The following is a 23,698-nucleotide window of genomic DNA, read 5'->3' on the forward strand; positions in this document are numbered from 1 at the left end:
ATCTTTTTTTTTTTTTTTTCTTGAAGCACCATTCTGCCATTTTCCCACTCGCATACATTCATAACATTCAAATCCTTACTGGTAGCCTTTACTGGGAGCACAATATGAAAATAAATATGGGAAAGTCAAGCTTCCTTTAAACAATATATGTAAAACTACTTTAAGTAGCACTGTCTTCTTATTTGTCTTAAAAACAGAGTGGAGGCCTATTGCTACTGGCAGTGACATTCCCTCCACCTTGTTAAAATTACGTCAAAGGAAAGAAAATCTTTCACAGATATTCTCATGGATGGTTTTCCAAGTTGATATTGCAAAGATCACGAATAACTCATTTCTATACAACTCTGAAGACTACTTCAGATAAATATACATTTCTAAGTATCAGATTGTAGATTATTTTTATTTATATGTTAATGTTTTTCAAGGCTTTTGACCTAATAAGTATTTACTATTTTTAAAATAGATGCTTCTAAGAGCCCACATACAAGAAACTGTACTAATATTTTTTGCTTTCAAGTCTGCATAAGTATGGAATACTTGAGATAACACAATTTTTTGCTGCTGTTGAAAAATTAGCAGCACTGACATCTCCCAAATCCTTCCCCAGTCTCTGTAATTCCATACACAGTAAGCCAAGTAGAAGTGTCACACAGAGTAAGGCAGCAATTCCTCTAAGGGAATGCTTTAACAAAGAAGAAAAAAGCATAAATGCCTCCAGATGCCTTGCATGGATCATGTGGAATCACTTGAAAAAAATGCATAAGGAACTTGAAAGTTCTGTGACCTGTCAGAAAATGGCTGCTAAATAAAAAGCAGAAGTTATTGCCGTAAGGGAAACTTGCATTTTCTTTGCTGTTATTGTTTTCCATCACGTTTCCAGATGGAGCGATACCTTGTAGTGAGGCAGTGTATCAGAAGGTTTCAACAGGTAGAGAATGAACACACAAAAAAATCATACTAATTTATCCAGGCTGATAGATGGAGTTTGTACGTTGGTTAGAATTCATTAGTAGAACCTATCTGCCTACATACTGTCAACTTCTGCTTAGATGCTAACAAGCATCATCAATTAAAAACATCTGCTCTGTTTCAACTAATACCAGACTGTTCATTTGCTCACTTCAGATTAAGAGAGAAAATGAGAATCATTGAGATAACACAGTAAATGAGTACTCTTATAATTTCAGCACACAAATATATTAAAATTATCTGAAAAAACACAGCAGAAAGGCAAGGGAAGAAAAAGCATACACTCCTGAAGATGCATACCAAAAAACATGGGATCAAGTATAGTCAGAACAAAAAAGTTCGTACCAATGGAGGCTTCAGTGAAAGCCCACTGAAATTGAAGGAAAGATAGATCTTGGCCTGTCAGATACTGAAAAACTGCTCAAGAGTTACATGATATTATTTCAAATACAAGTAGAAAATAGGCAAGAATAAATCCATGCCTTGTACTTCTTCCTGAGCTAGGGTAACTTAGCAAAGTTCATGATTCAGTTAGCAAACAACTAGGTCATACTTGGTATCTCTGCTGATATTTACCTCATACTGCAGAACGTACAGGAACAGAATAATCTGTGCAAATTAACAGTATTCTACTCTTATGGATTCCTTCATGTGGTCATGATAACAACAATAAGCAACTGCACAACTCTGATGTGAAGACAGACAAACCAAAAGCAACAGACAAGGTATAGCAAGAAAAATTCTGAGTACATGAGGAAAAATCCTTCAGAGATTGCAATTAGGAAATTCAACAGTCTCACTGGACTACCTGGTGGTTGCCCAGTTGTGGTACTTAGAATAATAGAAACATTGGAAAGGTTTGGGATGGAATGGATCTCAGAGATCACAGAATTCCAGGTCCTGTGCCATGGTATTGAATAAAGGTGATGCATCTGCACTGGCATCAAGGCAGCAAAAGAAGCTGAAGATTTCAATGCACAGTGCAAGTTGAGGAGGATCTAAAGTACTTTGGTAGATTCAATGGACAGAGAAAAAAGTTACTCAGTCCATCTTTTACTATATAGCATAACTGAACTCACCGTATCTGAAAGAAAAATTAGTAACTCACTGAAAAAGAATACGTTTGAAACTATTTGATTGTAATGATCAAAGTATGATAGAAACAAGAGAACAGCAGTTTTGAAAGAAAAAAATCCATATTTGATCTAGCTCAAGCTTCCTTTGTGTCAGCACTTGAACACAGCAAAGGTGCTGACAAGAGTTCTGTTAACATCACTGTGAAGGCTACTAAAGCTAAACAAGGTCTAAAAGACTGCTTACCTTTAACTGATGGCCTGAATTGCAAAAATTCAAACAAGAGGCTATTCACTATATCCCAAACTTCGATGTATTTTACATATGTAACAAAGCAAAGGTACATATATAAACAAAGCAAACAAAATGGAAACAGACAACTTTTGCTGCGCGAAAAATAACCCGCCAGCAATTTCTGCTCCTGCCTAGTTTCTAATTCTGCGTTATTTTCAGAATATCCCCATTTACTGCCAGTGCAATCAAGTTACAGCTATTAAGAGCTCTAATACCTTTTGTTCCTCATAAATACTCAAGTTCCTTTAGTGTGGTGTAATCTGTATTTTCACAATTGTTATAAAAGCAGGTAACTGCTGAAAATATCGTTCCAGAAGTTATTGTTAATGTATTTACAAATCACAGCATAAAATTATTTATTTCCCTAACCAGTTATAGTAAATGCAGCAGACTAAAGACACTGAATTATGTTAAATAACAGTGGTGTGCAATTAACTCTTGCAGCTTTCTGAACTTATTTCTATGCCACTTAGCTTCACTGGCACTAGCTATAGCGGAAAGCACGGCTCTCACTAATCCTGCTGAGTTGTGGACATAGTCCAAAAGGCCAGAGAAAATCACAGAGAAGCAATATCTTGCAGTAACTTGTAAACGCAGTCCTCTGGTGTAAGAAAATAATCTGATCGCACTCCATAGTCCACAGAATATGTCAAATACCTGTTTTATTATACCTGAGGGTATAACAGCTGCTGTTAGGCAGAGAAAAAAATTACAAGTTATTCTATAATGTTATTTTTTGTTATGCCTTATAAAGGGCTGAGAAATTTACACAACGTTTCTGAACATCAGCACTAATATACTGTACTGCCTATATATAGGTCTCATGGTATTGTACATGATTTTGTCTGATTCTGTAAGGTCATTATTCTCCCTTCTGGAACACTTCAGTGGGTTTTTCTTTCTTCTGAACGGTTAATCTGACATTTTATGTCTTCTGTTGATATAACAAAGAGCCTGAGTACTAGAAACACTGGTATTACCATTCAGTGTAATTAATCAAAATTCAGGTCAAGGGAGTGTAACATGTTGGAAAATGCAGTAAATTCACAGCATGCCATGAAGAATAATGATTGGATAAAACTAGCACAAAAACCAAACGGAGATACATTTTCTGAACCGGATAAATACATGTTAATTTTCAAAAAAGCTAAAGACATTTTAGTATCTCCCTAAAATGCAATAGCGTAAAAAATAAGCACTAAGATAGAAAAATGTATGTGACACTAGAATGCGACAGTATAACACCATAATGTGATGGAAAGCACAGCAATGATAGTGGGGTAGCAAAGTCCTGGGCCACAACAAGCGAGGATAAGCCCAAATGCAGCAGCTGTGGATACAGAAACAAAGAAAGCAAATCTGCCTACTTTTGGAAGGCCCAGGGTATGCAGGGATCTCCAGAGAGATACCTTCGCCTCCACTGCCCTTAAATGAGGTTTGGGAAGGGGTGGATCCTGACTCCAGCCCTTTCGGGTCACTTAGTTACATTGCTTACAGCTGAGCCTCCTGGCTTGGCCCTGCCTTCCCACCAGGTGCTCCATCACTGCTTCAAGCCCTGACTTAACATTTCTGCTACATGTAAGAACAAGAAGAACTGAATAGGAAGCAGCATTACTGCACCTCAAACCAGGTGTTTAGGCATCTGAACTATACAAACTGAGGTCAGATACAAACAATATGCCACAAAGTATTCAACACAAACTGCAGCAGGACTGGCCACACATAGAACCAATAGAGTATACATCTCAAATTATATCCCCTACAGCATGCAAAGCACTTATGCAAATCAAGCATTCAGTGAAGATGTTCCCCAGCTGGCAACATGGCATTCAGTATTTTGAGCTTCTGCACTACCTTTAATATCTGAAACTTGAAAATGCTGTTCTAACAATGTGGGTATTCAAGCACTGGGAAGTATTTTTTTCAGAGGCTCAAAAATTACCTAAGCAGATTGGGAATTTCATCACTGAGAATAAGTTTTGAGAATAAATTCAGTGACGATAGAGGCAATCACCACAAATTTTATCTTAGCAGACTCCATTAAGTATTAAGAGAGAAGCATTCAAAATAGCAAATTCTGCATTCTTAGTTGTAAGACTAGAAAGATACCAAGACAATTAAAATCTCGAAGCACAAAAGATTCATCCTCTCTCTTCACCTGGCTTCTTCAGACTAATCAGTTCAACACTCATGACTAAACATATGTGGGTCACTTCGCACCGCAAGTCAGCAAGAAATTGAACACAATTCCCTTCAATACAGAAATAAAAAGTAATCATAACTTGTCAATGTACAAATATTGCACAAACAACTGAGTTTAGAACTCACTTCACCCAAACACTTAAAGAATGCTCAGATAAAATGTGTGCCTCATTTTCACTTTCACGGCACCCTTTTCATGTACTGCAAACTGCAGAGTATAGTTTTTAACCATTTTTTTTACTTTAAAATATGAAGTAGAGTTAAAGGTTTCATTAAAATTGTCATCATTAGAGAACATCAACATCATGCTCCATCACAAAGCTCTACAATTTCAGAGCTTTCCGCATTCATGTAAGCAATGGCATAAACATTAAACCAGTTTAATTAAATGCAGCATAACAGGAGATTGTTTTCGAAAATTGGTACTGACTTGTTTGTATACATAATTGCTTTAGATGAGCCACTGTATTTTAAAGAAATTACTTTTTTTCCAATCATGTTAACCATTATATGTTCTGACACCCATTTAATTGGCAAGGATTCAGCCACTCTAAATAATTCCATTACCTATGTATTAATCATTTAAATAGTTGTTGCTGTCTCCTATTTGAACATCTTCAGCTGTTTTTGCCATTTATATCTGACTTTAAAAAAAAAACAAAAAAAAACCATTTCATTCAAATCATTCCTTAGATTGAAAACTAATTTAACAACATGCAGTTTTCCCACACATTTATAGACAAAGACTCAGGTTGTCTAGTGGGAACATGAGTACCTAATATATGATCCCAGGTAACAGTCAGTTCATCAAAACTTCCTCAAAACATTTTGTTCCTGAAGAATCAACTGGCTAGTGTAAAAAAAAAAAAAAAAAAGGGGGGGGGGGGGTGGAGGCAGGGGGAATCTCTTTTCTCTTCATTACCTATATTCCAGTAGAACAGAGTCCTTCCATCCCACCTTATAATCACTTGCGTAAACACTTTGTTTTTCCCATGAGATGAAGACCTAACAGCTTTACAGAGAAAGGGAAAGGGCAAACTCAAACTACATACGGGTAAGTCGACAGCTCAAAGAATATAAATATTGTTGAAAGGAGATTTATCAGGTTGAAGTTTATTTTTCTTTTTAACAAAAGTTTTTGAATTGATCTATTGGTCAACTCTGTCAGTAGAGATGATAATCAGTTTACACAAAATCAAATACTTCTGAGGTCTGGAAAAAGCAAATAGGATAAAAAAATATACAGTAAAACATTAAGTTGTACACACAGGGACCTGTAGCAAAGCAACTTAGGAGCCTATCAATTGCAAACAACAGAAGAGATTTAAGACCAATATTTATTACAGGACAGGTTCAGAGAAAGGTTTCTAAGATATTTAGACGAACAAAGGACCTCACAGCTTCCAGCTTCAAAGTGCAGTGTATAAGCAATTAGTTTATACCCAAATGGTTTGTCAAAAGTATATTCATGTTTGCACCAGAGTTTATCTCTAGTTCTGCAACACCTATCACAGGTTATGGTTCTCAATTTAAGATGATCTATATACAAAAGCAACTAACATGCGCTGCTGAAGTACATTTTCTGTCCGTGTCTTTCCCCCTCCTCCCAATTTTCTTATTCCTTAGTGAGGATTAGCAAATAGAGCTCTGAGGTTATCACACTTCCACTCGTTTTCTTGTTATTTATAACCCAGAAGAAACCTGTTATCATGGAAATTTCCAGACATTACTTCCTTTATTAAAATCAGTCTGCATTATGTTTCATTACCCTGGTTTTGCTAATGCAAAATACTTGGGTAGTTAAGAGCACTGCTGATGGTGGAGATAATCATTTTGCACAAAATTAATCTTGAGGGTCCTCAGAGTACTGCAAATTTACCAGAGAGAACGCCTATTCTATTACGCTTAATTTAAACACTTAAGAGACATAGAAAAAATTTGCTTCTGACATGTATTTTAAGTTTGGCATCTTCCCAGAAATTACAGTAAATCACAGAAGCAATATTTTCAAGTAAAGATAACAGCAGAAAGTACAATTATTCACATACTTTATAGCTTTGTAGACATTTGGAGATCATACAGATATTAACTGGACAGTGCAAAAGTAGAACAGCCTTTAGAAATGTTTCTTTTCATAAAGTAGTAGTTTTCATGGAGTCACAGAACAGCTGAAGTTGGACCGGACATCCTGAGATCACATTTTCCAACACTCCCTGCTTAAGGAGGAGTTTCAGTCTTTCTTTTTCATGCCTCTTTTTTTTTTTTTTTTTTTCTCCTCCCAGCACTCAGACTCAGTTTGGGCTTCTTTGAAGGGATCTAATAATCTAATGTGTCTGTGTTATGAGCCCTAGGTTCCAGCCATCACAGTAAGCAAAGCCAGCTATACAGGTATATGAAAGACTACCTGTTGTAGAGGCCTGTTGTAGAGGAGACATTTGTTTAAAGTAAAGCACACTTAAACCACCAAAAGCAGAGGTGCTTGCACTCTTTCCTACAGTTACTGATATTGCTGACGTATGAAACTCCTGGGTAGACATCTTCTATATTCCATCAGTACCAGGTTGTAATCATTCTGCTCCAGAACACAGATACTACTAGAAAGACATAATATAGATCCTGCTGGTTTTTGCTACTGGCTACACTCCATAACTTGACCTACACTTTTTTCAAGGAGATAACACTGTAAAATTCAACCACCATTTAAAAACATCAAAATTATTTTTGAGACACCCAACTCCTGTTGTGAATGAAATAGGATATTTCTTCCTTAACATGCAGTGCAGTTAGAGTCTTTTCTCTCTGACATTTATTCCTATTTTCCTTTGTTATTCTCGAAATTATTAGAATATATATTGAGCTAGTGGTGCTACAGTTTTTAAACCTTCAACCTTTGCTGTTGTAGCTGAGCATGTTCCATATTAAAACCAATAGTAGTAGTCAAGCTATTAACATGAAAATGCAACTTCTGCTTTCAGTTAAAAGCATGAGCCCCTACTTCCATAGCAGTTCCAGAATTCTTATCACTCTTATAAAGCTTTTAAACATTAACTGCATTAACTAATTAATTTGACATTAGCTAAGTAATCTACTGACCAAAGAGAGAGAAACAGGCACTGGGAAGTGATTCGTTTGGAGGTTAAATTAATTAAAAATAGTACAGTAGTGACGGAATTTAATCTCAGGCTTCTCATGAGAGTGGAATCACTCAGAGCTGCAGCAATTTGTGATAAATCCATGGAGAAATTTCATGATGGGAGTGGAATTAATTTGTGTCACCCCTAAGAGTATATGTGCTCACTCAACAGTACCTACATTAAACAATATTAAAAATACACAAATTGAACAAACCAAAATAATCTGTCATTTCAGGTAGCACATCCTTCAATATCAAGACGCAATTACTTGCATCAGTGAAATTCAGGGGAGCACAGCAGTGACTTGAAGAACCAGAACATTCTTTATTATTATATTCTACTTTTATCAAGATTGCTTTTAATTCAACAACTTGAATGATGTTAGAACAAAAATCTTTATGTGGATGAGCAAGAGACAGAATTGGGGACGTATAGAAAGAAACAGGCTACTTAATACCACAAATACAATCACGAAGTAGGAGAGCTGTAGATAGTTATCCAACTCAACAACAAAGATGTCCACTTGAAGATCATCCCTAGTAGCTAAGCATACCAAACAATATGTAACAGAACATATGAGCTATACATATTTTCCATTCATTCAGAACTATTTTTGATAGTTTTGATTCTGATGAATGAAAAAGGCAGTTATTTTCCAAGGAGCTTTTAAATTAAAAAAGAGACTGTCCTTCCATATGAGTTTAGTTATCTCATTACACACTCTTATGAATTCACAAGCCTAAAAGAAGACAGACTTCCGGAGCTGAATAAAGAGAAGAGCAACTGGATTCATAAGCAAAATCAGTGGGAAAAGAAACATCAGAAAGAAGCTTGAGAAGACGGAAATAAGAGATATTCCAACAATTAGGAGCAAGGCTTCTGCAGTAGTTCCTGGTCTAACCACTCAACTTTTTTTTTTTTGGAGTTTAATGCAAGAGATCCTGAATATGTTAACCTCCTACAGGTTCTACCTATCCAAATACATGAGTTGTTTTGAATGGATGGTAAAAATTAACTTGAAAGACTCTTACTTCTTCACCTCTTAACAGCACAAGGTTGATGACAGATGACGTTACACCTTAGAGGCATATTATATCAGAGCATACCTACAACTGAAAGCCAGAGATGGTTTTGCAGCTTACAAATATATAAACTAAATGGCTTCAAATCTACTAATGCAAGTCCCAATGACAGTGTAGTTGTGGTAGCAGAGGTTTTAGTATGAACTATACAGTTTTGCCCAGAAGCTCAGGTAAAGCAAACCATCAATAAGCAAACCAACAGGTAAAGCAAAGCTCATTAAGCAAACCATCTGTAGAAAGGAGATAATATTCTGTCTCACTTTTGGTATTAATGGCAGGGTGTGTTGTATGTGCAAGCAGAAATTAAACTAGAGCTTATGGCAACAGCCACATTCACTAGGTGGTACTATCAGACAAATAATAGCAATGCTAATAACTGGAAAGAACTATTAAGATGAGTCAATATAAAAAGAAATTACAATCATATGTAGAACATTTTTGTCTATTCATTGAAAAATTACGAACTGCAGAATACAATGCAGCTAAATTGTTATTGATTTGCATTGAGATTTTTTCCACCTCTTCTTGACAGCATTTCTAGAATTTTTATCTAACTATATATTATGGCTCGTAGTGAAGATGAATTCTATTATAAATTCTACACATCTGCTGAGATATGCCATTCTGAAATTAACTGTCCTGAAACCCACATTTGGAGCACATGAAAGACATTCAGTTTCCCAATATTAACTCCTCTTACATCAATACTTAAATTTAAGTTAGTTTGCATTCTTCTTCACATTACAGAATGAAATTCTTTCCTCTTTCTCCTTCCTCTGAGGTCACAAGAAATCAAGAGTAGTATATTTAAACAGTTGCTCAAAGAGGAACCCGCTCACTTGTGAAGACTAACATTTAAGTGGCTGAATAAATCAATGACTTACATTCTAAATGAACATGTAACACAATCAAGGCTTTTGATATTCATATCTTGAAAATTCAGTGACTAAATCCGTTTTATTACTGACAGCATCATCCCCCTCAACCTTTTTTTTTTTTTTTTTTTTTAAATAAGCAATATAAAACTGTTTTAACAAGGTTTTTGGCATGTAGATGTCTAACATCTAGTATAGACCTGTATAGGCACAGCTATTCAAGAACCTCAAGTACTGCGGGCAGGCTAGCACCTCCGAAAATGATAACACCAACATGGATTGCGAGTGTAAGCACTGCTGCAGTTATAGTAACAAAGAGAATCTGATGAATGTTTCATGTGCTCAGACACGATGCAGACTCCAACCACTATTATTTGTTTCACACAAAATTCATTCTGGGACGTAAAAAGCTCTCAGGTGTTTCTTCTATGCTGCTGTAGATGACTACTGACAAAAACTTCTCTATTTGTCGCGCAGCCACCATATTTAGCTCTACATTATCTATTGTCAGAACCAGTATCACTAGATCTCTGCTGAGATGTAAGCATCAAAACTATTAGTTTTGGTGAGGAACATAACAGTTAAATTTCTCAAGAAGGCAAAGCACTTTCTGATTAACCTCCAAATGACTTTTTTTTAAAATCTGATTCTTGATGCTCAAAGAGAAGAATATCTACTACATTGAGGATGCTCCTAAATTAAGTTTCCTGGTACAAATTAGAAACTTTGGCATTTAAAAAGAATTTTAATAGGGTAATAAACTCAGAAAATTTCGTAACTCCATACAAGATATGAGATACCTCTGACCTACTAGCAGCTTACACAATGGAAACCATCATTGAAGTCTCGTGAGTCAGCAAACCAACATATATTTTAGAGTTATTTATTTGAGTGATAAAGACAAAAACAGAGATAATATAGCCTACTTTTATCATTTTCTTCATAAGAATGTCATAACTACTTCACAATATTGTGAAATTTGAATTGTACTCAGAGAGATACTGCAGAGTGCAGGATTTGATATCTATCTTAAACATCACATACCCAAAGAGTTTTTAAAATATTTTCAGTCTTAAAAATAAGTTTTTTTGTTTTTTTTTTTTCATTCAGAGTAAAATCTGAAAGTTGAAATCCATCAGGTTAAGCACTCAGAAACCAGGAAGTAAATAACACGACGGTCAAAACTTACATCTTTCCTTTTAACAATTCCTTGGGGCTTGACTTCTCACCACGTTATTTCGGTAAGTAACCTGTAACACACAAAACACCATACTCAATACTTCTTGGTAAGCAATACAATACAAAGCTTTAACATTCACTTTCAAAGCATAGGCATGATTTGATATTCCATTAAATGATGCTTTGAGGAAAATAAAATTGTAATTCCCTTTTTAGTTCATCTTTTCCCTCAATTACTTGCTATCACCAATGGTTTTAAAACTAGCTGACATCCCTGTTGCCTAGCATAGGACTTCTATACCCCCATTCTGCCATAAGCATTAGGTTGCTTCAGTTCCACTGCTACACACTGAAGAAGATTCCTGAAACTACTTGAAGACAATCTCTGCAGTACTCACATGAGACAGGTTGGTAGAAACATATTGATTTTGAAAATTAAATTAATTTGCTGCTTTACTGAAACTGGATACAAGTACCAGTCATACTTATAGCTTTAAAACAGCTAGTTTTAATGGAACACTATCTCTGTAACCAAATGGACATTATTACACTGAAAGATGGAAAGGGGAGGGAAGGTAAAGGAATTAAAATTATTAGAAGGCTAAGATGTTCTCTACATGACCAGAACAGACCTTCATTACTAACAGGTTTCCTTTGCAAAAAAAGCTCAAAGCAACCGCGCACACTAATTATGTAAATTCGACTCCATATCTTGTCCAGAATGCCTATTAATTTAACATTACCACTGCCATCCAAGGAAGGGAGACGAGCATTCAGTGCATGGTGCACGCTGTATTTAACAATAAAAATTAAGAGGACCAGCTTTTCTTTATAAAAATGATTCAGTACTGTTTTAAACTGATTTACTCTGTATGCCTTAATCCATATTAAGGAAAACACATGAGGTATTTACACCTGGTGGTTACTGTGAAAGATGCACAACGTACAGTTGTATGCACCATCCTCCTTACTGTAAGAATTGAGCAAAATTGGAAGTGTAGTTATGAGAACTGTACCATACCTCCACACTTCGTTACTTTACCTCTCACTCATCATATTAAGAGATCACTTTATTGATGTTTTATAATCAATGTTTGCAGCTTTTTTTTCTTAACGCTAACAAAGAATGTTATAATAAAAAGATTTAGAACAAGGCAGATAGGCTTTGCATGCAATTAAATACCTTCTGTTAATCCAACAAACATCTAGTAGGAAGCAGAGAAATACTAAGGAGAGCTGCTTCTTAGTTTGAATGTGAAAGCAGACAGAACATTGGAAATTAATACAGATATCAGTGCAATAAAAATAAGCACTTCTTGCAGGATCAGAGCCTTTCTCAAATTTTACATTGTATAAGTAATTTGTATAAGTAATATGCTTTTAAAGAAAAGTCATTTCTCAGTTTTTCATCTTTAACGCTCCTAAGATATCAACAGCAGTGACAGTGCAGTGGAGCTTTTTCTTCATTTGATCACAAAGCAGAACAATATGAATATAGGCACACATTCAAATATTGAAAAGCAGGACAGATTCTGTCAATTCTTGTGCACCTTGGAAGCTGATTCTAAGCAGAGGATGTAAATTTAAACAGACAAAAAGCAGTAGTAAAAATGGCACCTTTCCTGCTGCACCAAACAATGATAATGACAAAAAGGGCAGAACATTGTAACAACACTTGTGTAAAGTCTTGGGTAAAGGATGATTCAAAAATTAGTATTACAATATGCTGCATGCAGAAAGGAAACAAGCTATTCTTAAAATGAAGAAATAGATAAACCTTTAAAGTTCAAGGTTCAGAATGCAAAATTCTGTATACTTAGTTAAGAAAATAAAATTTGAGCTTTTATATTCGTAGATGTTAAACTAGGAAAGAAATACAGCATGACTCCTCAAATTTTTCCTATCCAATTTATCAGTTTGAAAAACATTTAACTGAATACAAAAGCAGCACACATACAGTCTACATTCTACAAGACCTGTCTCTTCATCTGATTTATCCATGTAGAGTGTGAGTTTAACTTAGTATTTCAATTGGTTATTGCTAAATACCATGCTTATGGGGAAAAACAAAGCAAACAAAAACTCTAGATTTTCTTAACTGTCAACTTTTTTTTCTATAATTGTTTTCTGTGCTCTTTGAAAACAGTCTCTTAATAAGAAGACCTGTCATTCTGGCTAAAATTTGCCTTTGGGAACTAAACTTGCTATGTCAGATTCTTGATAAGTATGGAACAATACAGCATACCTCAGCTGAGACTGCAAAAGGCAGATGAGAAGCGTAATGGAAGCACTGAAATAATATAATTGCTGCAGACAAGCAGCAGCATTAGCAAACCTCAAGCTTAATATGTGATATTAAGAGTTCTAAGACAACTAACAAGCTAACAGGATTCAGACAAATTTCAATATAGGTAATTCAGTAGGTGTAGATTCATTTAACGGGAACCACTCCAAAGCGTAAATGGCAGCATGGCAGAAATCACAAAAGATGCTTACCAGTAAACTTAATTTTACACAGTAGCATAAGTTTCAGTAAAACTAGAGAATGTAAAAGCTGAGCTGACAATCAGGATCAATTTAGGTATAATTATGTATCTTTGTACAGAACAACTTGAAGCTCAGGAGCGTAAAGAAGCCATAGCAATAACATCACAGCAGTTTCCTGGGGACATCAGTAGGTGTGATAGTATAGTTGGTATTTATTGAGCCATGTTCAAAATTACATTTCAATGAAACAAAAGCACATGCTGATGAGACAGGGGCAAAACCCAAGAATGTAATCAAAATAAGTGCATGAAGGAGCATTCTTAGAGCATTTAATTGACAAGTTTTCAAGCTAAGAGGTGACTGGAGAGGACTGCTTGCAGCTGAGTGCATTCCTAGTGCATAAAGGGAAATACATTTCTTTAGCCTTACAAAAGCCTTACATTTCTTTAGGCAAACATAGATTCACTCATAAAAATTTGAACATCCATTTCTTTCAATAACTTCTGGACTAGGTAATTGATTAGGTTAAAAGAAGAGCATTAAGCATGTGCGGGATAGAAGTTGGCACCATCAGAGACATTTGCATCTCAGCATAAAGCTGTACAGAGGAAGTTCATATGGCAGCTTACTCCTATGGTTGCTTGCCCTCTGATCCACAGTGTACCCTCCAGACGTGCTCCTGGACCTAAACTACAAGAACTCCACGACAACAGCAATGAACAGCAGTTCTACATAATCAGAGATGGACTCATGAGTAGCACTTGAAAATGATCCCCGTTAGGAGACTATTATCTTCTACTCCTAAAGTCTGTGCATTACCTTAACTTGTTTTAGATCAAAAGCCAGTGAAATAACACAAAATTTCTATAAAATGTCAAAATTAACAAACTGCCTTCCTTCTTTCTCTGACTAAAGGTTTTTAAAAATTTGCTACAAACCTACTGATGGACTCAGTACACAAGATTAATTTTCCTTTCTCTTCTCCATTCAGTACTAATAGAAGCTTTAATTTTGCCCAAATCCCACTGCAAAAATATTCAAGAATATCTCTTTGGCCAGTCTGCTCCTCCTTGTCTTTGAGATTCGAAGCAGTAATATCTTGATTGTAGGAATTCTCCTTTAGGTATAGATCTTAGATGTGACAGCTCCTGCCTTTTTTTCTTTTGTTCCATTTCTCTTTTCATAACAGCACACCAACTACTCACAGATATTTGTCCGTTATTCCAAGTGGAACTTTTCTTACTGCCCTCTTTTCCTTTTAGGAAAGCAATGAATTAACAGCCTGTCAGAAAGATTTGATGGTCAGAGACCAACAATGACACAAAGACAAAAATAACAGAAGCGAAGATTATATAGGAATCATAGCAGACAAGCAAGAAAACTTTAGGGCATGGAGATATGGAGAAGGAGCAGCAGAGGGATGAGGTCAAGAAACAACTGAAATGCAAGGACAAAGATCATAGAAGAAAAAAGCATAATAAGAATATGACTAACTTCTGGAGCTACAGCCCTTTTTATATGATGACAAGCCACGTGAACTCAGATCCTGCTTGTTTTGTGATTGCTGGCACCTAGCAGACTTATTTTTGGTTGGTGGCTTTTTTTTTTTTTAATGTCATTGAAAGAAAGCATCTCACCAGAGATTGTGCAGAAAACTGCTCTTACGAAAATAAAACATGCATTAACATGCAACCCTTAACATGCAACAGAGCTCTCGAATGGCTGATAGAGAATAAACTGTTCATCATCAAACATGGTTCTCTGCATTAGAACAACACTTCCTAGAATTTAATAATAAAAAACTTTTTCTTTACATTGCAGTATTACAGAATGGAGTAGGCAGAAAAAGCACCAACATTAAGTGATCTCCACTGAACTGATTGGTCCATGGTTGTTACAAGTTAGCCTGTAAGTAGCAAAGAGTATTGGTTACCATGGACAAGTAATAGTGCAGTATAATTGCACTCTGGGGATTCTAAAGCTTTTAGAGATGTTATAATTATTTGAAAAATTTCCAGTAAGCACTAAATATCCAAAACAGCACCTGTACTCAGCTAAGTTGAACTAGCTGTGCACCACTTCTGAGAGTTAAATCATTTAATAAAAGATTATGCAAAGTTCACTGAAAAAGCCACACAAGAGACCAAAGATCCAGAGACCTTTTATACTTCTACAAAGTATTAATTTGGTACACATGAAGTTGAGAAAATGGGTTAGAAAGAAGATGCAGATGGTTTTCTCAATTGGGAAAATAAGTTTGTGTTAAATTTTTACAGATGGAATTAGGCTTTAATGGCCAACTTATATAATATTCTACAAATTGACAGCAGAGTCTGGCAAAAAGAGCATAATAATGAAGGATTTAACACCATCATTTTGCTAATTGAAAGGACCTGACCTTATCAGGATCATGCACTGCAAGTGAGAACGATAACACTGCAAATTATCACTGCTTCGCAGATGTCAGCATCTCCTACTTGTAAAGAGAACAGGACTAAGCACATTAAATTCTATTGATTAAAATTTAGTTTATTTCCCACCAATATATATGGTGTTTTAGAAGCTTTAGAAACAGGTGGGGATAAGTAAGGTAAGGCAAAATGCTGCTGTGTGCAGTCTTTTCCTTCAGAATTAAATTCCTCAGCACAAATAATTTCTTCCTATTGTCTAATATAACCACACCTTCTTGTACTGTAAAGCTATTACCTCTTGTCCTGTCACTCCCTAACAATGACTCCATCCTCACCTTCCCTGTAGGCCCCCTCGAAGCACTGGAAGGCCACTATGTAAGATCTCCCTCTGGAGCCCTCTCCTGCCTGAACAAATCCAACACTCTCATTCTTTCTCTGCAGGAGAGGTGCTGCAGCCCTGTGATTACGCTCACAGCCCTCCTCCAACCTGCTCCATTCAGGCTGGAGCTCAGAGCTGAAACCAGCACTGCAGCTCAGTCTCACAAGAGCAGAGCAGAACGGGACAACCACCTCCCAGGAACTGCGAGCTGCACTTCAGAGACCTCCGCCATGAAGGAAATAAGCTGTTCCACATATCATTCATATTGATACTCAAATACTCCACAGTATTCCAAGAGATGACAAATGAGAGGCTTGTAAGTGGTGATGTATGCACACAGTATCGACCCAACCTTACAAACTTTACTTATGCACTTTGCCTTTACTTATACAAATACTACCAAAGTCAGTAAGATGACTTCAACTGAAAACCTGACTCACAAAACACAGTTAGAAAAGAATCATGGACTTCACGATGCAGTTTTAGATGACTTTGACGCCAAGATTTCTTTCCCTATCTTTGAAGAACAACATTCTGAACACATACAAGCAAGAGGATATGAGTGCTGGAAAGAAAAGTTTCACTTCTCTCTAGCTATTTTTCCCTTTGATAAAGGTATATTCATTATATGCATACACTGAAAATTTCACATTACTGTTCTTGGCATTTAATTAGGGGGTAAAGGAAAACGTGCAGGACTAGAATTTTAAGCGTTGGTTTAATAACCTTTATCCAGCTCATTTCTGAATGATTTTCTTCCCCTCTAGAGAGGATTCTAATGTCAAACACTGGTATTAAGGTGAGCCGTGGTTACTGAAAAGACACACAGAAGGCACACGACAAAATTATTAATTATGGGAAGGAATTAGGGAAGGAATCTGAGTATTTATTTCACTCAGTAGATTTATCCTAAAACAGAGTATTTAAAATTGAAGTATATTTTAATAGTCAATAGCTGTTAAGGCCTTACTGGTGTCAATACAAGCAGAGGATTCAGGATGTCATTTAAAAACCTTGTAAATGAGATTTTTAGAAGGCGAGAGAAATTGAGAAGGGAGGAAGATTTAGAAATACAGAAAAATAAATCAGGCGTTTCTATATATAAGACAGAAAGTTAAACAACTTCAATACAATAATGTTAAATATTCTCATCCACACTGTTTGCTAGTTCATTTTTCAGATTTCCTTCTTTCACACCAGATGTTTAGAACACCAATCGAAGAAGCTGGCCAACCCCATTTTCTGCTCTTTCCGCTACACTGATATCCAGCATCTCATTCTCTTACACAAAAAGGTATATGTTCAAATACATTATATACTTCAAAGCAATACTAATGGAGAGGAGTGGGGGAACAGGATGGAAGAGATAGGAAAATGAAAACGAATTTTGTAGGCTGGCTCAATACAGTGCATAAAGCCTGTAAAATTCATTGCCATTGGCTGATATTTCTTTCAGATGCTTCTTCCATTGATGCAGTTGCTCTCTGTCCTTTATTTGGAGTTCAAACACATTATGAAAATAATTTCTGTGTAGCCAAATAAAAGAAACAACCACCAAAAAAAAATACCTTACTCCTATAAAGCTTTCCAAAAATTGAAAGTTTTCCACAAAGCTTTCTTCAGAAAAATATACTTCTCATCTCCATTGCAAACCTATAACATCAGTCTTATGCAAATAAACATTTAGAATGAACGTTTCTATTCATTGGTTAACCAATGCAAAGCCAAACAAATTATTAAACAACTGAGATATCAATCTCCACACCACACCACCCAGTCACTTTTAAACAGAAGTTTCACGTCCAATTAAAGTAATGCTATTGTTAGGAACACAGTTTCATTAAATGTAATTTCATGAGGCTGCCATACTGCTGTAATTAACGAAACAAGAACTAAAGCAAAAAATAAAAAAGCACAGACTTCAGCCAGGGACTTGCATGTCAGCAATGACCATCACCAAAACTTGGTACTTAAAATAGAATTAATAAATTCAAATCTCACAGCGAAACCTGTAACAGAATTCCGATACAAAATTTAATTAATTATCACTGGACAACCATCTAAATAAATCCAATTACATCCCATCTCACTGCAGTTAATCATATTGCAGATTTTGCATACGTCATAACAGACAATGTGTATTAAATCCAAGACCATCTTATTTCATGTTACCTTCTCACATGCTGCAGAGAGGGTTGTTCAGTAGTTACTGTTAGGTTATATTTCTATGTTAGTATCAAAGTTTTCTGATGAAAGAAATGTGAAGAATTCTTGGCTACAGCATTGTACCACTGCAAAACTTCTTGTTTAAAAAAAAAAATAATAATCCCATATGTTTGTAAAATGTACAAAAGTAAGCTCTGCTATCAGTCACACAATTGCTAATTACTACAATCAAAACAAGCATCTCCTGTCCCATAGCAGGCCTATATCTCTAGTCCACATTTCTAGTTCCCTGCTGCTGGTCTTCTAGTTTGGTATTTCTTCCAGTCCATTCTCTTCCCCATCCTATTTGTCTCCTAATATTTAACTATTTTTGATCACAGGTGTGGGTTGTTGTTTTTTTTTTGGTTTTTTTTTTTGTTTTTTTTTTGTTTGGCAATTGTTTTCCTTGGAACAAACCTGAATGTGCCTTCTCCTCTGTGATTCTCATGGATATTGAAGCACAAATTCTTTAGCAGCATCATAACGATCACCTGTCACTATTGTGCATTAAGTGTCCCATTGTTCTCACCTGGTGATCCATATGAACAGAACACCGATTTATTTAAAATTATTCCTTTATTATTGAGTCCAGAGGTAAAACAATCTCTGCACTACTGGAATTCCATTCTAAAAAGTGTTATATGTCCCCTATTTTATGCAGTCTACTCAGCAGGGACAGCAATCTTCCCCTAGAATGGAGTATCATTATTTGTAAGTTAACATTTTAGATCTCACGTAAAATATTTAACAGGATTAAAAAAAAAAAAAAACAAACCACAACACACCACAAAAAAACCACAATGAGTCAAGAAAGAAGAATATCCATTTAAAACAAACTGTCTAAAACATCCGAGTAGGTATCTCTGCTTCCCGCACCCACGATCACAGTAATCAAGATAAACCTCTCCAAATACAGAACAAAATAAGTAACCTTCCTCCCTCTTTTCCATTATCCTTACTCTGTAATTCAAGAAATGTAAAATACATTATTTTCAGTATGCACATCTCAAGCTTACTATGGCAGATATCTAATATTTCTTTGGAAAGTTTATATTGCCAATATTTATTTAAAAGATAGAACTTGACTGCAGATCAAGATAGAGATCCTTAAGCATGACAAATATCCAGCCCTTGATTTCAGTATCTTAAATGAAAGCTTTATACCATTCTAACCTCAAGCACCTGGTAGAAATGAATAATAGCCACAGCATCACTTGGAGTTGCTTGTATATTATTAGTGAACAAAGCAGATGCATATAATATATTCATTCCTTTGGAATAATGACAACAGAACACAGCAATTTAATAAAATTTTTGAAAGCTATAACAATGTACTTATAATTAATTTATAATACTGCAAGTACCTAAATCTATGCAATAATTTCTTGCAAATACCATTTATGGTGGTTTAAAATCAAGCGGACTCTATTTTGCTGGATAAAAGCCAAGACACATTTTAGCCTTCCAAATACACTGAGCAGGGTTCATTGTGCATTGCATCATTGAACTAACACCCTAATCCCAATTTCAGCAGGAAGCTCACGCAGAAGAAAGCACATCACACTGTTAGCCTATCAAATAAAAATTAGACTTCCAAAATGAAGTATTTCCATTGCAATCCAAAAAAATCTGATGTTTTTATCCAAAAAACATTTTTTTCACACGACACCATCCTAATTCCTACAAATATCAGAACTTTTAACTTCACCAATGAATTGTATTCATGGAAAGCCCAAGTTGTGAATGCCAAAGGCCATGTTTGTCACAAATAAGAAAAACAATACAAAAAAAGTTTTTATGAAAGCCATTCCTGCTCTTTCCATTACAGGAAAAGAAATCACAGTGTAACTACTAAGCTCAGCATATATTTGGCAGTTCAGTGACCAGATACACTATTAACTACAGAATCAGCTATTTCTGAACTCTATTAAAGAAAGCTTTGATTTTTAAAGATTACAGATCCAAAAATGAATGCAAGCACAGGTTACTTATTAGAAATAACAGAAGTATATCATCATCCCTGCACTCTAACATTTTATCATCTTTCTTTCATAGCTTTTAATACGCTCTAGTTTCCATGGTACCCCTATTTCTCATTGCCTACAGCTGGGTAGCTTACATACTCTTCTACCAGGCCTACCTCCAAGAACCTTTTCTTCAATTCTAAAGCCTGGCAAGTCTCCATCATTGCACCTTTGTAATCACAGCCTTTTCTCTCATCATGTAAGCTCTCTGACTTCAACAATATTCAATCTCTTCCTTTGTGTGATAGCGATCATTTCTGACCTTATCAGCAGGAGCCAGATAGTTTACTGTGTTGTTTTGGTTTTGTTTTTCAAAAAAATAATGAAGATAAAAAATGGAAAATCAGAAAGGTTTTGTAACAGAGCAAAAATTTGGCTTGGTGTTTACAATGAATCTTCATTTACCAGCTGATGGCCAGCAGAAAGAGATGTCAATAAAGATAATGATTTACATAAACAAAGACTTTTGAATATTAAGGTCCAGAGTTGCACATGAGCCTACAAAATAGGACACAGGCATTAAAATATTCGCAGAGGAAGCAGAGAAGAGAAATGCTGATTGAGGTTTCACGTTCCTAATAATTTCTGCTGTTGAGACAGCTGGCTGCTGTGTTCAGCACTTTGCAGGATTCCCCTTCACACCTAAAAGCAAAAGATTACAAAAGCGAATACCAGATGTTACAAGGTGAGGGATCACCACAACCAGGTCCAAGTGCAGAGTATTTGCATATAATCTTGTGGTTGCATACAAATGACATTCTCCTGGGTTTGTATTTCCAAGAAAGAATAGCATTTAAGAACACTACATGCTTGCAGATAATTATTACCAATCCAGTAGCACATTTGAAGATGCACAAGGCTGTTCTCTGAAAGCATTAAAAGGAATATGGAAAAATTGTGCTGGAGCACTATGTGGATTATATGGATTTGTCTGTGTTATGGGTTTAGAGACAAATAATTCATTTTTATTTAAGCATGCCTTTACTGCTGAAAGAACACATCACAAGTACCCACATTTAAGCATTACTTGAGTTAACCACCCATGAATTCAGAAAATAGAAAGGTTGATACCACCTCATAAAGCCACTGAATAAAGTCTACTAGTCATACAGCCACCAAACATCTACCACCTTCCTTGCCCCTGTTTCAGTGCAAATCCTTACATCTATATTACGTACTCCCTAGTCAAAACAAATTGGAAGTGAAGGAAGTACCCTCCAGCAAAGCAGAGAATGGTCAGTGTTTAGCCACGCCAGGATTAAGCATTAGAGGTCACTACTGCTTTTAAATAGAGCAGCAGAAGAAATATGGCAGCCTCAGCTCTCCTCTTCCTCTATTACCCTTTGTTCTGCTCTTTCAAGACAGAAAAAATACATCACCTCTTTCTGCTAACAGACTATTTTGCCACATAAAGAACATGAAATTTTCAAAGCATTTATTTCTGATCACTTTTGTGTCTTAACTTCAGAACCCTTCCTCTGCCTCCGTAGGAAGAGGTGGCTTTGCAGGACATGTGGGAAAAGACGTGGCATCAGTGATGTAGACAAAATAAAAATTTTGACTTTGTTGTAATGCAAAATTGATCTGGAAAAAAGTGAGCTATCCACTGCAAGCAAGGTGGAGGAGTCAAGGAGAGAGAACAGAGAACAAAAGATAACTTCACCAGCAATATTCAGGTTGGCTGGATTTAAGGTATTTCATCCATTATGTTTATCACAGTAAAAGTAATATAAAACAGCAGATCTGTGTATAACAGATGCTCCAAATGAACAGTGAAGCATGAAAATAAAACCAACAACTTGAGGTTTTAATATTCTCACAAAAAAATTCCCAATACTTCCTCACATTTGATAGCACTTTGAAGGGCTTACTGAACCAAAGAGGAACGCAAATTCAAAATGACAGAAAAGAGCACTGTGCATGACTTAGTTATCGAAGTTTAACGTTTCAAAAAAATTCATCCTAGCAGCACACAACATATCCATTGTAAGAGCTCATCTAAGAATTGTTAGTTTGTTTGTTACTGTTTAATTTCCTTTTGGCTTTGCAGGGGTGGGGCAGAGGATGGGGGTGATTTGTTCTATTTTATTAGACGAAATCCTATACAGCATTTTCTTTCTTGCACTGTTTCTTCTTGCTTTATGTGTTTGTGCTCAGGCAGCTAAGGAACTGAACAAGGAACTGAACTGTCCTACAAGAAAGACATTGAGGCCCTGGAGCGTGTCCAGAGAAGGGCAGCGAAACTGGTGAGGGGTCTGGAGCACAAGTCTTATGAGGAGCGGCTGAAGGAGCTGGGATTGTTCATTCTGGAGAAGAGGAGGCTCAGGGGAGACCTCATTGCACTCTACAACCTTCTGAAGGGAGGTTGTGGTGCAAAACGGTCTGGCCTCTTCTCCCAGGCAAATAGTAGGACCCGAGGAAATGGCAAGAAGTTATACCAGAGGAGGTTTAGGTTGGATATTAGGAGAAACTTTTTCTCTCAGAGGGTGGTCAGGCACTGGAATGGCTGCCCAGGGAGGTGGTGGAGTCGCCATCCCTGGCAGTGTTCAAGAGGCGCCTGGATGAGGAGCTATGAGAGATGGTTTAGTAGCTTGTGGCACTGATAGGAATGGGAGGGTGGTTGGACTAGATGACCTTGCAGGTCGTTTCCAACCTTGTGATTCTGTGTGATTCTGTGTGTGTGTGAACGAGCTCTTTTGCTGAAGAGAGAAAAAACTGGTAAAACACTGGGTTCTTTATCTTTTCCACAGCCATCTCTGTTTCTGCACGGGTCCAGCATTGTGAAAGCTTGGTCCAGTCCACTCTGACCAAGTCCATGTCACAAATAACAGTGCACAGTTATGCTATTTTAACCTCATAAAATCTGGTTGGCCCAGAGTCCCCATTATTTCTTCTACCATTCCACCATAACACCATTGCTAAATGCAATTCTTACAAGTAAAACTTATTTTAAATAAATAAATAAAACATTAACAGTTGCTATCCTTCTCTTTTTTAAAATAACAGTTATACCATACAGTACTGTATAGTTTTTTAAAGATTTTACAGATAAACAGTACTTTAACAGATCTTAAACAGGATTATAAAATCCATCCTGAAGAAGTTACTAATGTTTTGTTTTTTTTTTTAAAATTAGTGATCAAGACAAAGCAGCCTCCTTTGACTTGCTTGATTTCCAGAGGTAAAAAGGATTCAACCAGACACTCCATTTAATTAAATGCTTCCACTAATTATTATTACTGTCTAAAGTAATGCTCCTCAGAACAGGAACTTTCACCAGTAATTAAAAGATAGATGGAGCCTTATAAACTCCACCTACCAAAAAAAAAAAAAAAATTAAAATAAAAACCTGCAACTTAACTAATTCAAAGATTCTTCCACTT

At 36.1% G+C, this 23,698-nt stretch overlaps 1 protein-coding gene across 6 annotated transcripts in view; it reads right to left on the bottom strand.

The window, feature by feature from the left end:
• Nucleotides 1-23,698, bottom strand: part of FHIT (fragile histidine triad diadenosine triphosphatase) — a 514,383-nt gene that overhangs the window by 444,974 nt on the left and 45,711 nt on the right. For all 6 annotated transcript variants that reach the window (XM_048957928.1, XM_048957934.1, XM_048957929.1 and 3 more), the window contains exon 2: nt 10,820-10,880. The gene's annotated coding sequence lies outside the window, so the exon portion shown is untranslated. The remainder of the gene's footprint in view (nt 1-10,819; nt 10,881-23,698) is intronic.

This window comes from Lagopus muta, chromosome 11, assembly GCF_023343835.1.
Source record: "Lagopus muta isolate bLagMut1 chromosome 11, bLagMut1 primary, whole genome shotgun sequence".
In the NCBI taxonomy this organism is placed as follows: domain Eukaryota; kingdom Metazoa; phylum Chordata; class Aves; order Galliformes; family Phasianidae; genus Lagopus; species Lagopus muta.